This window comes from Amborella trichopoda, chromosome 1 (genome assembly GCF_054954075.1).
Source record: "Amborella trichopoda isolate Santa Cruz 75 chromosome 1, AtrichopodaSantaCruz75HAP2 v2.0, whole genome shotgun sequence".
NCBI classification, from domain to species: Eukaryota; Viridiplantae; Streptophyta; class Magnoliopsida; order Amborellales; family Amborellaceae; genus Amborella; species Amborella trichopoda.
In genome coordinates, this window is record NC_142336.1 from 18401197 (window position 1) to 18413696 (window position 12500).

Here is a 12500-nt window from a genome sequence, read left to right on the forward strand (position 1 = left end):
ACTTCCATCTCGAAAGGGTATCGAATGCACACGCACAACAACTACCACCATAGTAGGGGAGACGAAAAGAACATCCCAAAACAAAGACCGAACGTCGTTGCTCTGGTGGAAGGCCAGCACTGGAAGAAGCCGATATGTGTGAGAAACCGCGACTAGAACGACATTACAAAACCCGAAAGGTACGAGAGGCAAGGAACTAAAACAGCACGGAAGTTCAACGAGCGGGACATGCCATATTGCGCAAGGGACGCAACGGCGCAGCATGAGGCCAGCAACCCCACCATCATCCATCATCCAGAGAGGGTCATGTTAAGGAGGGAAGCAGGACTTCATCTTTGCCGTCATGGTTGGGCCATATCGCGTTTGTGACGCAACGGCGCAGCATCTGGACATCCCAACCACCATCACCCAGATGCGAATCATGTCCATTGGAGAGACGACCGTCATCCACTGCTAAAGCTCTTTGAACGGGACATGCCATATTCCACCAGAGATGCAACGGCACAGCCTCAGGCCTGCAACCCCACCATCATCCATCATCCAGAGAGGGTTATGTCAAGAAGGGAAGCTGGACTTCATCTTTGCCGTCGTGGTTGGGCCATATCGCGTTTGTGACGCAACGGCGCAGCCTTCGGACATACCAACCACCATCACCCAGACGCGAATCATGTCCGGTGGCAAGACGACCGTCATCCACTGCCAAAGCTCTTAGATCGGGACATGCCATATTGTGCCAGGGACGCAACGGCGCGGCCTCAGAGCTGCAACCCCACCATCATCCATCATCCTGAGAGGGTCATGTCAAGGGGGGAAACAGTACTTCAACATTGCCGCCATGGTTGGGCCATATCACGTTTGTGACGCAACGGCGCAGCGTCCGGACATCCCAGCCACCATCACCCAGACGCGAATCATGTCCGGTGGCGAGACGACCAGAGGGGGGTCATGTCAGGAAAGGAAGCAGAACTTCATCTGGCTCCAATCGTTTGTGCCGCGAGGGCCTCTGGCTCGTTTGAGCTTGGCTGGGTTGAGGGCTCGGCGGTGGCTTATGGGTGGTGGGCAGGCTCGGCGGGTCGTGGACTTCCCGCGACGTCACCAGCGGCGGACCGCCTTCGTCTCCGAGATCCGAACACTTCACCGGACCATTCAATCGGTAGGAGCGACGGGCGGTGTGTACAAAGGGCAGGGATGTAGTCAACGCAAGCTGATGACTCGCGCTTACTAGGAATTTCTCGTTGAAGACCAACAATTGCAATTATCTATCCCCATCACGATGAAATTTCGACAGATTACCCGAGCATGTCGGCCAAGGCTATATACTCGTTGAATACATCAGTGTAGCACGCGTGCGGCCCAGAACATCTAAGGGCATCACAGACCGGTTATCGCCTCAAACTTCCGTGGCCTAAACGGCCATAGTCCCTCTAAGAAGCTGGTCGTGGAGGATACCTCCACACAGCTAGTTAGCAGGCTGAGGTCTCGTTCGTTAACGAAATTAACCAGACAAATCGCTCCATCAACAAAGAACAACCATGCACCACCACCCATAGAATCAAGAAAGAGCTCTCAGTCTGCCAATCCTTACTATGTCTGGACCTGGTAAGTTTCCCCATGTTGAGTCAAATTAAGCCGCAGGCTCCACTCCTGGTGGTGCCCTTCCGTCAATTCCTTTAAGTTTCAGCCTTGCGACCATACTCCCCCCGTAACCCAAAGACTTTGATTTCTCATAAGGTGCCGACGGAGTCTTAAGAGCAACATCCGCCGATCCCTGGTCGGCATCGTTTATGGTTGAGACTAGGACTGTATCTGATCGTCTTCGAGCCCCCAACTTTCGTTCTTGATTAAGGAAAACATTGTTGGCAAATTCTTTCGTAGTGGTTCGACTTTCATAAATCCAAGAATGTCACCTCTAACTATGACATACGAATGTCCCCCGACTGTCCCTCTTAATCATTACTCCGATCCCAAAGGCCAACACAATAAGACTGAAATATTGTGATGTTATCCCATGCTAATGTATTCAGAGCGTAGGCTTGCTTTGAGCACTCTAATTTCTTCAAAGTAACGGCGCCGGAGGCACGACCCTGCCAGTTAAGGCCAGGAACGCATCGCCGGGTGAAGGGACGGGACGGCCGGTGCGCACCATGAAGGCGGACCGGTCGGCCCAGCCCAAGATCCAACTACGAGGTTTTTAACTGCAACAACTTAAATATACGCTATTGGAGCAGGAATTACCGTGGCTGCTGGCACCAGACTTGCCCTCCAATGAATCCTCGTTAAGGGGTTTAGATTGTACTCATTCCAATTACCAGACTCTTGGAGCCCGGTATTGTTATTTATTGTCACTACCTCCCCGTGTCAGGATTGGGTAATTTGCACGCCTGCTGCCTTCCTTGGATGTGGTAGCCGTTTCTTAGGCTCCCTCTCTAGAATCGAACCCTAATTCTCCGTCACCCGTCACCACCATGGTAGGCCTTTATCCTACCATAGAAAGTTGATAGGGCAGAAATTTGAATGATGCGCCCCAAGCACAATGGCCGTGAGATCCTTCGAGTTATCATGATTCACCAAAGCATTGGGCAAAGCCCGCGCTGGCCTTTTATCTAATAAATGCATCCCTTCCAGAGGTCGGGATTTCTTGCACGTATTAGCTCTAGAATTACTATGGTTATCCGAGTAGCAGGTACCATCAAACAAACTATAACTAATTTAATGAGCCATTCGCAGTTTCACAGTCTGGATTAGTTCATACTTACACAGGCATGGCTTAATCTTTGAGACAAGCATATGACTACTGGCAGGATCAACCAGGTAGCATCCCACAAAAACATGGGGGAACCACACGGGACCCAAAATAGGGGCTCGAATAGAACCCTGCATTTCATTGCTAAATGAGGCGAGTGGTGGACGTCCATGCGCTGAGCCAACTCAGGGCCGCATAAGTAAAGCATCCTCCGACACCAAGAGACATAGGGAGAGCCCGAACGGCACCAAACAAGGGAATCAGAAAATGGAACCGTACCAAGGGTGCCTCAAGAAAACGAGCCCACGAGGGGATCAACAGTGGGGCCAATGGCCCACAGCAACAATCCAAACACCAGCTGAACAAAATACACTTCCATCTCGAAAAGGTATCGAATACACCCGCACAACAACTGCCACCATAGTAGGGGAGACGAGAAGAACATCCCAAAAAAAAGACCAAACGTCATTGCTCCCACAGGCGCGTTGGCTTGCACTGGGCGATATTAATCTCACGGTCAGAGGCCAGAAAATCAAGCAGCAAGATCCGCAAAACGTCCATGACCCACCAGAGCTGGGCAACAATCGAATGAAGGCAAGCACTGGAAGAAGTCGATACATGCGAGAAACCGCGACTAGAACGGCAATACAAAACCCGAAAGATACGAGCGCAAGGAACTAAAACAGCACGAAAGATCAACGAGCAGGACATGCCATATTGCGCAAGGGACGCAACGGCGCAGCATGTGGCCTGCAACCCCACCATCATCCATCTTCCAGAGAGGGTCATGTCAAGGAGGGAAGCAGGACTTCATCTTTGCCGCCATGGTTGGGCCATATCGCATTTGTGATGCAACGGCGCCGCGTCTGGACATCCCAACCACCATCACCCAGTGCTAATCATGTCCGGTGGCGAGACGACCGTCATCCACTGCCAAAGCTCTTTAATCGGAACATGCCATATTGTGCCAGGGACGCAACGACGAAGCCTCAGGCCTGCAATCCCACCATCATCCATCATTCAGAGAGGGTCATGTCAAGAAGGGAAGCAGGACTTCATCTTTGCGATTGTGGTTGGGCCATATCGCATTTGTGACGCAACGGTGCAGCATCCGGACATCCTAACCACCATGACCCAGACGCGAATCATGTCTGGTGGCGAGACGACCGTCATCCACTGCCAAAGCTCTTAATTCGAGACATGCCATATTGCGCCTGGGACGCAACGGCGCAGCCTCAGACCTGCAACGCAATCATCATCCATCATCCTGAGAGGGTCATGTCAAGGAAGGAAGCAGGACTTCACCTTTGCCGCCATGGTTGGGCCATATCGCATTTGTGACGCAACGGTGCAGCGTCCAGACATCCCAATCACCATCACCCAGACGTGAATCATGTCCGGTGGCGAGACGACCGTCATCCACTGCCAAGGCTCTTAGATCAGGACATGCCATATTGCGCCAGGGACGCAACAGCGCAGCCTCAAGCTTGCAACACCACCATCATCCATCATCCTGAGAGGGTCATGTCAAGGAGGGAAGCAGAACTTCATCTTTGCCGCCATGGTTGGGCCATATCGCGTTTGTGACGCAACGGCGCAGCGTACGGACATCCCAGCCACCATCACCCAGATGCGAATCATGTCCAGTGGCAAGACGACCATCATCCACTGCCAAAGCTCTTAGATCGAGACATGCCATATTATGCAAGGGACGCAACGGCGCAGCCTCAGGTCTGCAACCCCACCATCATCCATCATCCTGAGAGGGTCATGCCAAGGAGGGAAGCAGGACTTTATCTTTGCCGCCATGGTTGGACCATATCGCGTTTGTGATGCAACGGCGCAGCGTCTGGACATCCCAACCACCATCACCCAGACGCGAATCATGTCCGGTGGCGAGACGACCGTCATCCACTGCCAAAGCTCTTAGATCGGGACATGCCGTATTATGCCAGGGACGCAACGGCGCAGCCTCAGGTTTGCAACCCCACCATCATCCATCTTTCTAAGAGGGTCATGTCATGGAGGGAAGCAGAACTTCATCTTTTCCGCCATGGTAGGGCCATATCGCGTTTGTGACGCAACGGCGCAGCGTCCAGACATCCCGACCACCATCACCCATACGCGAATCATGTCTGGTGGAGAAACAACCGTCATCCACTGTCAAAGCTCTTAGATCAGGACATGCCATATTGCGTTACGGATGCAACGGCGCAGCCTCAGGCTTGCAACACCACCATCATCCCTCATCGTGAGAGGGTCATGTCAATGAGGGAAGCAGGACTTCATCTTTGCCGCCATGGTTGGGCCATATCGCGCTTGTCGCCCAACGGCGCAGTGTCCGAACATCCCAGCCACCATGACTCAGACGCGAATCATGGGTGGCAAGATGATCGTCATCCACTGCCAAAGCTGTTAGATCGAGACATGCCATATTGTGACAGGGACGCAACGGCGCAGCCTCAGGCCTGCAACCCCACGATCATCCATCATCCTAAGAGGGTCATGTCAAGGAGGGAAGCAGGACTTCATCTTTATCTCCATGGTAGGGCCATATCGCGTTTGTGACGCAACGGCGCAGCTTCCAGACATACCGACCACCATCACCCATACGCGAATCATGTCTGGTGGAGAAACAACCGTCATCCACTGTCAAAGCTCTTAGATCAGGACATGCCATATTGCGTTAAGGACGCAACGGCGCAGCCTCAGGCTTGCAACACCACCATCATCCCTCATCCTGAGAGGGTCATGTCAATGAGGGAAGCAGGACTTCATCTTTGCCGCCATGGTTGGGCCATATCGCGCTTGTCGCGCAACGGCGCAGTGTCCGGACATCCCAGCCACCATGATTCAGACGCGAATCATGGGTGGCAAGATGATCGTCATTCACTGCCAAAGCTGTTAGATCGAGACATGCCATATTGTGCCAGGGACGCAACGGCGTAGCCTCAGGCCTGCAACCCCACCATCATCCATCATCTTAAGAGGGTCATGTCAAGGAGGGAAGCAGGACTTCATCTTTGTCGCCATGGTTGGGCCATATCACGTTCGTGACGAAACGGCGCAGCGTCCGGACATCCAGGCCACCATCACCCAGACGTAAATCATGTCCGGTGGCGAGACGACCAGAGGGGGGTCATGTCAGAAAAGGAAGCAGGACTTCATCTGGCTGCAATTGTTTGTGCTATATCACCTCTTAGAGACACGACGACGCAGTGTCGGGACATCCCCACCTCCTCGCCCAGCGCACAACACTAGGATCGGTGCCGAGGGAAACCGTCGTCCACTGCCCAAACTCTTCGATCGGGACAACGCACATGGTGCCATATTGCGCCACGGACGCAACGGCGCAACCTCGGGACTGCCACCCCACCGTCATCCAGAGCGGATCGTGTCAGGGAGGGAAGCAGGACTTCTTCTGGCTGCTTTAGGCAGTATATCGCATCTTAGACGCGGATGTACAGCTATCGAGATAGCTTCCCTAGCAGCACCCCAAAGCACACCGTCATCCTGCTGCCTTGCAGGTCGGATCCACATGGAAGTCGACCTTTATTCCCTGTAAGTGTTTGCATGCGTCCAAGGGGAGGTGGGAGACGCATGCGTTTACCTAGTTTCGACTCTCCCCAACTATGTTTGATAGCTTAAAACATGGGAAATTCAAGAGTGGCAACCCATCCCACCACACCACCATGCCCAGTGCACAACGACGTGCACCCAAATCAGTTTTACGGGGGCGAACACATGCTCGAGCATTGGACCTCAAGCTCCTGCACTGCCCGTTCTGGCCCATAAGATGGTCTGAGCACATCCTAGTGCATCGGAATAGCTGGCGAGGTGAGATGGGACGGCCCGGAGCACACCACAGTGCACTGTGTGGCTTGGATGGTGGGCACTGAGGTACGCGTCTAAGCACAGTGTCGTGAGGGCCGGGGGCATTACCACACTCACGATTGAAAGAATCTAGGCTCGAGGGCCAGTGAGATGCTCGAGCAAAGCACACCAACGCAGCATGGATTGAGGGCACCACAGAGGGCGCCTGGGCACATGACGTCACGAGGGCCCACTGATAAGCGAGAAAGGCAAACCCAAGCGGTATGCCAGGTGGGCACCCAAGCGGGAAGCACCCATGCAGTAAGGGTGGAGGGCACCGAGATGTGTGTCTAGGCACACGACGTCGCGAGGGCCTTCGGGTAGCCGGAGCGAGGCACACCCACGCTGTATGGGTTGACAGATAATGGTGAGCGCACCCAGTGCATCGACTGTCCACGGGTCATCCTAGAAAGGCACACCCCAGCAGTACGCGCCTGGTGGGAAACAAGTAGCGCTCCTAGAAACCATGCCATGAGTGCCTACGGGTTGAACGAGCTGGGCACAACCACGTGGTATGGGTGACGAAAACCGAGGTGTGTGGCTAGGTCGAGCACATCGAAAGTCTACAGTTGGGCCACAGCAGGCCACACCCACTCATTGCCAGCACGCCTAACACAAATCACATACCTCAGCCTCGTCCCAACCTGGAGCCCACCCTTCCCAATTATGTTTCATGACTTAAAACACCTGACATTCCTGAGTGACACCTGTTGGGGGTCAAACTAGCATGCATTTGGCCTCATCACGACCCATTCCACCTGAGAGCACAATGTTCCATCCTAGGGTGAATCACCAACACACGCAAGGTTGAAGGCAGGGAGCCTCGAGGGTAGGTGGGATGAACGAGCTAGACAAATCCACACAGCATGGGTTGAGGGCTCCATGGTGTGCACCTAGGCACACGGTGCCACGATGGCCTACTCGTAGCCCGTGCAAGGCACACCCGTACAGTTTGCCTGGTGGGCATCGAGGTGTGCACCTAGATACACAACATCGCGAGGTCAGCCGATTGCTGATCAAGGGACACCCAAGACGTATGCCATGTGTGCACCATGGTGTGTGCCTAGGCACAACGCAACAATCGCCTCCAAGTTGCTCGAGCTGGTAACACCCGTGAGGTATAGGTGGTGAGCACTAACCTGTGCGTCTGGGCACAATGCTTCGACGGTCCACAAGTCAGTAGAGGCGAGTTACACCCACGCAATTTGCGTGGTGAGCACTAAATCGTGTGCCTCAGCACAAAGCATCCAGGGTCCGCAAGTCAGCCGAGGTGAGGCACACCCATGCAGAACGGGTTAAGGGCACCGCGGTGTACGCCTAGGAACACGGCGCCGCAGAGGCGTATGGGTTGCCCCATAAAGGCACACCCACGCAGTTTGCCAGGTGGGCACCGAGGTGTGCATCTAGGCCAACGGTGTCGAGAGAGAGTACGGGGCTGACCGACTTGGCACACCCACACAGTATGTCTGGTGGGCACGGAGGTGTGTGCCTAGGCCCACGGTGAGATGAAGGCCAATGGGTTGCCTGAGCTGGGAACACCCGCAAGGTACGCCTGGTGGGTACCGAGGTATGCACGTTGAAACAGCCCATCTACGGTCCACGGGTCAGCTCGAGCAAGGCACACCTCGTAGTAAGCGTTGAGGGATTAGCCGTGTGCGCTTAAGCACATGGCGCCGTGATGGCTTGCGGGTTGCTCAAGCAAGGCACAACCACGCAGTTTGCCTGGTGGGCATCGAGGTGTGCTCTTAGGCACGTGGCGTTGAGCAAAGCGACTTGACAGAGCGCATCCGGGGTCAACAGGTCAGCCAGAGCAGGCCACAGCCACGCATCGGCAGCACGCCTAGCACAAATCCCATACCTCAGCCTCGTCCCAACCTGTTGCCCCATCTTCGCAATAATGTTTCATGGCTTAAAACATCTGACACACCTGAGTGACCCCTATTGGGGGTCAAACTAGCATACATTTTGCCTCATCACGACCCATACCACCTCAGCGCACAATGTAGCATCCTTGAGTGCATCACCACCACACGCGAGGTTGAAGGCAATGAGCCTCGAGGGCCGGTGGGATGAACGAGCAAGGCAAAGCCACTTAGCATGGGTTGAAGGCTCCATGGTGTGCGCCTAGGTACACGGTGCCACGATGGCCTACGCGTAGCCCGAACAAGGCACACCCACACAGTTTGCCTAGTGGGCATCGAGGTGTGCACCTAAGTACACGGCATCGCGAGGGCCTGCCGGTCGCCGAGCAAGGGACACCCAAGCTGTATGCCTGGAGTGCACCATGGTGTATCCCTAGGCACAGCGCAACAATGGCCTCCAGGTTGCCCGAGCTGGGAACATTCACGCGGTATGGGTTGTAAGCACTAAGCTGTGGGCCTAGGCACAATGCATCGACGTTCCACAAGTCAGCCGAGACGAGGCACACCCATGCAGTATGCGTGGTGAGCACAAAGCTGTGTGCCTCGGCACAATGCATCGAGGGACCACAAGTCAGCCGAGGAAAGGCACACCAATGCAGTATGGGTTGAGGGCTCCACGGTGTTCGCCTAGGCACACGGCGCCGTTGCCCCATCAAGGCACACCGACACAATTTGCCAGGTGGGCACCGGGTAGGCACACCCACGCTATATGCCTAGTTGGCACCGAGGTGTGTGCCTAAGCCTACGAGTTGCCTGAGCTGGGAACACCCGCGAGGTATGCCTGCTGAGAACCGAGGTGTGCGCCTTGCCCACCCTTCCCAACCTGTTGGCCACCCTTCCCAATTATGTTTCATGGCTTAAAAATCCTGACATTCCTGGGTGACACTTGTTGGGGGCCAAACTAGCATACAAAGTGACTCATCACGACCCATACCACCTCAGTGCACGTTGTTGCATCCTTGGGTGCATCACCCCCATACGCAGGGTTGAAGGAAGGAAACCTCGAGGGCTAGTGGGATGAACGAGCTAGGCAAACCCGCACAGCATGGGTTGAGGGCTCCATGGTGTGCGCCTAGGCAAACGGTGCCACCATGGTCTACGCGTAGCCCTATCAAGGCACACCCACACAGTTTGCCTGGTGGGCACCAAGGTGTGCAAATAGGTACACAGCATCTCGAGGGCCTACCGATCGCCGAGCAAGGGACACCCAAGCTGTATGCCTGGTGTGCACCAAGGTCTGTGCCTAGGCACATCGCAACAATGGCCTCCAGGTTGCCTGAGCAGGGAACACCCAAGCAGTATGGGTGGTAGGCACTAAGCTGTGCACCTAGGCATAATGCATCGACGGTCCACAAGTCAGCCGAAGCGAGGCACACCCATGCAGTATGCATGGTGAGCACTAAGTTGTGTGGCTTAGGACAATGGATCGAGGGACCACAAGTCAGCCGAGGTAAGGCACACCATTGCATTACGGGTTGAGGGCTCCATGGTGTGCGCCTAGGCACACGGTGCGGTGGAGGCATACAGGTTGCCCCATCAAGGCACACCCATGCAATTTGCCAGGTGGGCACCGAGGTTTGTAGCCAGGCAAACGGAGTCGCGAAGGAGTACGGACTGACCAGCTAAGCACACCCACGCAGTATGCCTGGTGGGCACCGAGGTGTGTGCCTAGGCCTAGGGTGGGATGAGGCCTATGGGTTGCCCGAGCTGGGAACACCAGTGAAGTATGCCTGGAGGGCACCGAGGTGTGCACCTTGATACAGCACATCTAGGGGACACGGGTCAGCCCGAGCAAGACACACCCACGCAGTGCAATTTGAGGGCCTGGCCGTGTGCGCCTAGGCACACGGCGCCGTGATGGCTTGCGGTTTGATCGAGCAAGGCACGACCACGCAGTTTGCCTGGTGGGCATCGAGGTGTGCTGCTAGGCATGTGGCGTCGAGCTATGCAACTTGACGGAGAGCATCCAGGGTCAACGGGTCAGCCAGAGTAGGCCACACCAACGCATTGGTAGCACGCTCAACACAAATGACATACCTCAGCCTCGTCCCAACCTGGTGCCCAACCATCCCTATAATGTTTCATGGACTAAAACATCTGACATTCTTGAGTGACACTTGTTGGGGGTCAAACTAGCATATATTTGGCCTTATCACGACCCATACCACCTCAGTGCATAACGTTGCATCCTTGAGTGCTTCACCACCACACGCAAGGTTGAAGGCAGGGAGCCTCAAGGGACAGTGGGAAGAATGAGCTATGCAAAACCACGCAGCATGGGTTGAGGGCACTATGGTGTGCACCTAGGCAAACGGTGCCACGATGGCCTACGCGTAGCCCGAGCAAGGCACACCCGCACAGTTTGCCTGGTGGGCACCGAGGTGTGCACCTAGGTACACGGCATGGCGAGGGCCTGTCGGTAACCGAGCAAGGGACACCCAAGCTGTATGCCTGGTGTGCTTCAACGTGTGTGCCTAGGCACAACGCAACAATGGCCTCCAGGTTGCCCGAGATGGGAACACTCGCGCGGTATAGGTGGTGAGCACTAAGTCGTGCACCTAGGCACAACGCATCGACGATCCACAAGTCAGCCGAGGCGACGCACATCCATTCAGTATGCGTGGTGAGCACTAAGCTATGTGCCTCAGCACAATGCATCGAGGGACCACCAGTCAGCCGAGGTAAGGCACACCATTGCAGTATGGGTTGAGGGCTCCGCGGTGTGCACCTAGGCACACGGTGTCGCAGAGGCGTACGGGTTGCCCAATCAAGGCACACCCACGTAGTTTGCCAGGTGGGCACCGAGGTGTGCGGCCAGGCAAACGGCGTCGCGAAGAAGTACGGGTTGACCGAATAGGCACACCCACGTAGTATGCCTGGTGTGCACCGAGGTGTGTGCCTAGTCCCACGGTGGGATGAAGGCCTAAGGGTTGCCCGAGCTGGGAACAACAGCAAAGTAAGCCTGGTGGGCACCGAGGTGTGAGCCTTGGAACAGTGCATCTAGGGTCCACGGGTCAGCCCCAGCAAGACACACCCACGCAATATGGGTTGAGGGCCTGGCCGTGTGCGCCTTGGCACACGGCGACTTGATGGCTTGAAGGTTGCCCGATCAAGGCACAACCACGCATATTGCCTGGTGGGCATCATCGAGGTGTGCTGCTAGGCACGTGGTGTCGAGCTATGTGACTTGACAGAGAGCATCCTGGGTCTACGGGTCAGCCAGAGCAGGCCACACCAATGCATTGGCAGCACGGCAAGCACAAATCACATACCTCAACTTCGTCCAAACCTGTTGCCCACACTTACCAATTATGTTTTATGGCTTAAAACACCTGAAATTCCTGAGTGACACCTGTTGGGGGTCAAACTAGCATACAAAGGGCCTCATCACGACCCATACCACTTCAGTGCATAATGTTGCATCCTTAAGTGCATCACCCCCACACGCAAGGTTGAAGGCAGGGAGCCTCGAAGGCCGGTGAGATGAACGAGCTAGGCAAACCCACGCAGCATGGGATGAGGGCTCCATGGTGTGTGCCTCGGCACACGGTGTCACGCTGGCCTACGAGTAGCCCGAGCAAGGCACACCCGCATAGTTTGCCTGGTGGGCACTGAGGTGTGCACCTAGGTACATGGCATCGCGAGGGCCTGTCGGTCGTCGAGCTAAGGACACCCATGCTGTATGCATTGTGTGCACCAAGGTGTGTGCCTAGGTTTGTGCCTAAGCACAATGCAACAATGGTCTCCAAGTTGCCCGAGCTAAGAACACACGCGCGGTATGGGTGGTTAGCACTAAGATGTGCTTCTAGGCACAATGCATTAAAGGTCCACAAGTCAGCCAAGGCGAGGAACACCCATGCAGTATGAATGGTGAGCACTAAGCTGTGTGCCTCGGCACAATGCATCGAGGCTCAACAAGTCAGCCGAGGTATGGCGCACCCACGCCATATGGGTTGAGCGCT

At 55.2% G+C, this 12500-nt stretch overlaps 2 pseudogenes across 1 annotated transcript in view; one reads left to right on the forward strand and one right to left on the reverse strand.

Annotated features, from left to right (window-relative positions):
• The window catches only part of LOC148783719 (uncharacterized), a 4689-nt pseudogene extending 2168 nt beyond the window's left edge, over positions 1 to 2521 (forward strand). The window contains exon 6 of the transcript XR_016059303.1: positions 2063 to 2521. The product of XR_016059303.1 is annotated as an uncharacterized LOC148783719 (transcript). The remainder of the gene's footprint in view (positions 1 to 2062) is intronic.
• LOC148783722 (18S ribosomal RNA) lies at positions 1074 to 2814 on the reverse strand (annotated as a pseudogene).
• Between the last annotated feature and the right edge of the window lie 9686 nt (positions 2815 to 12500).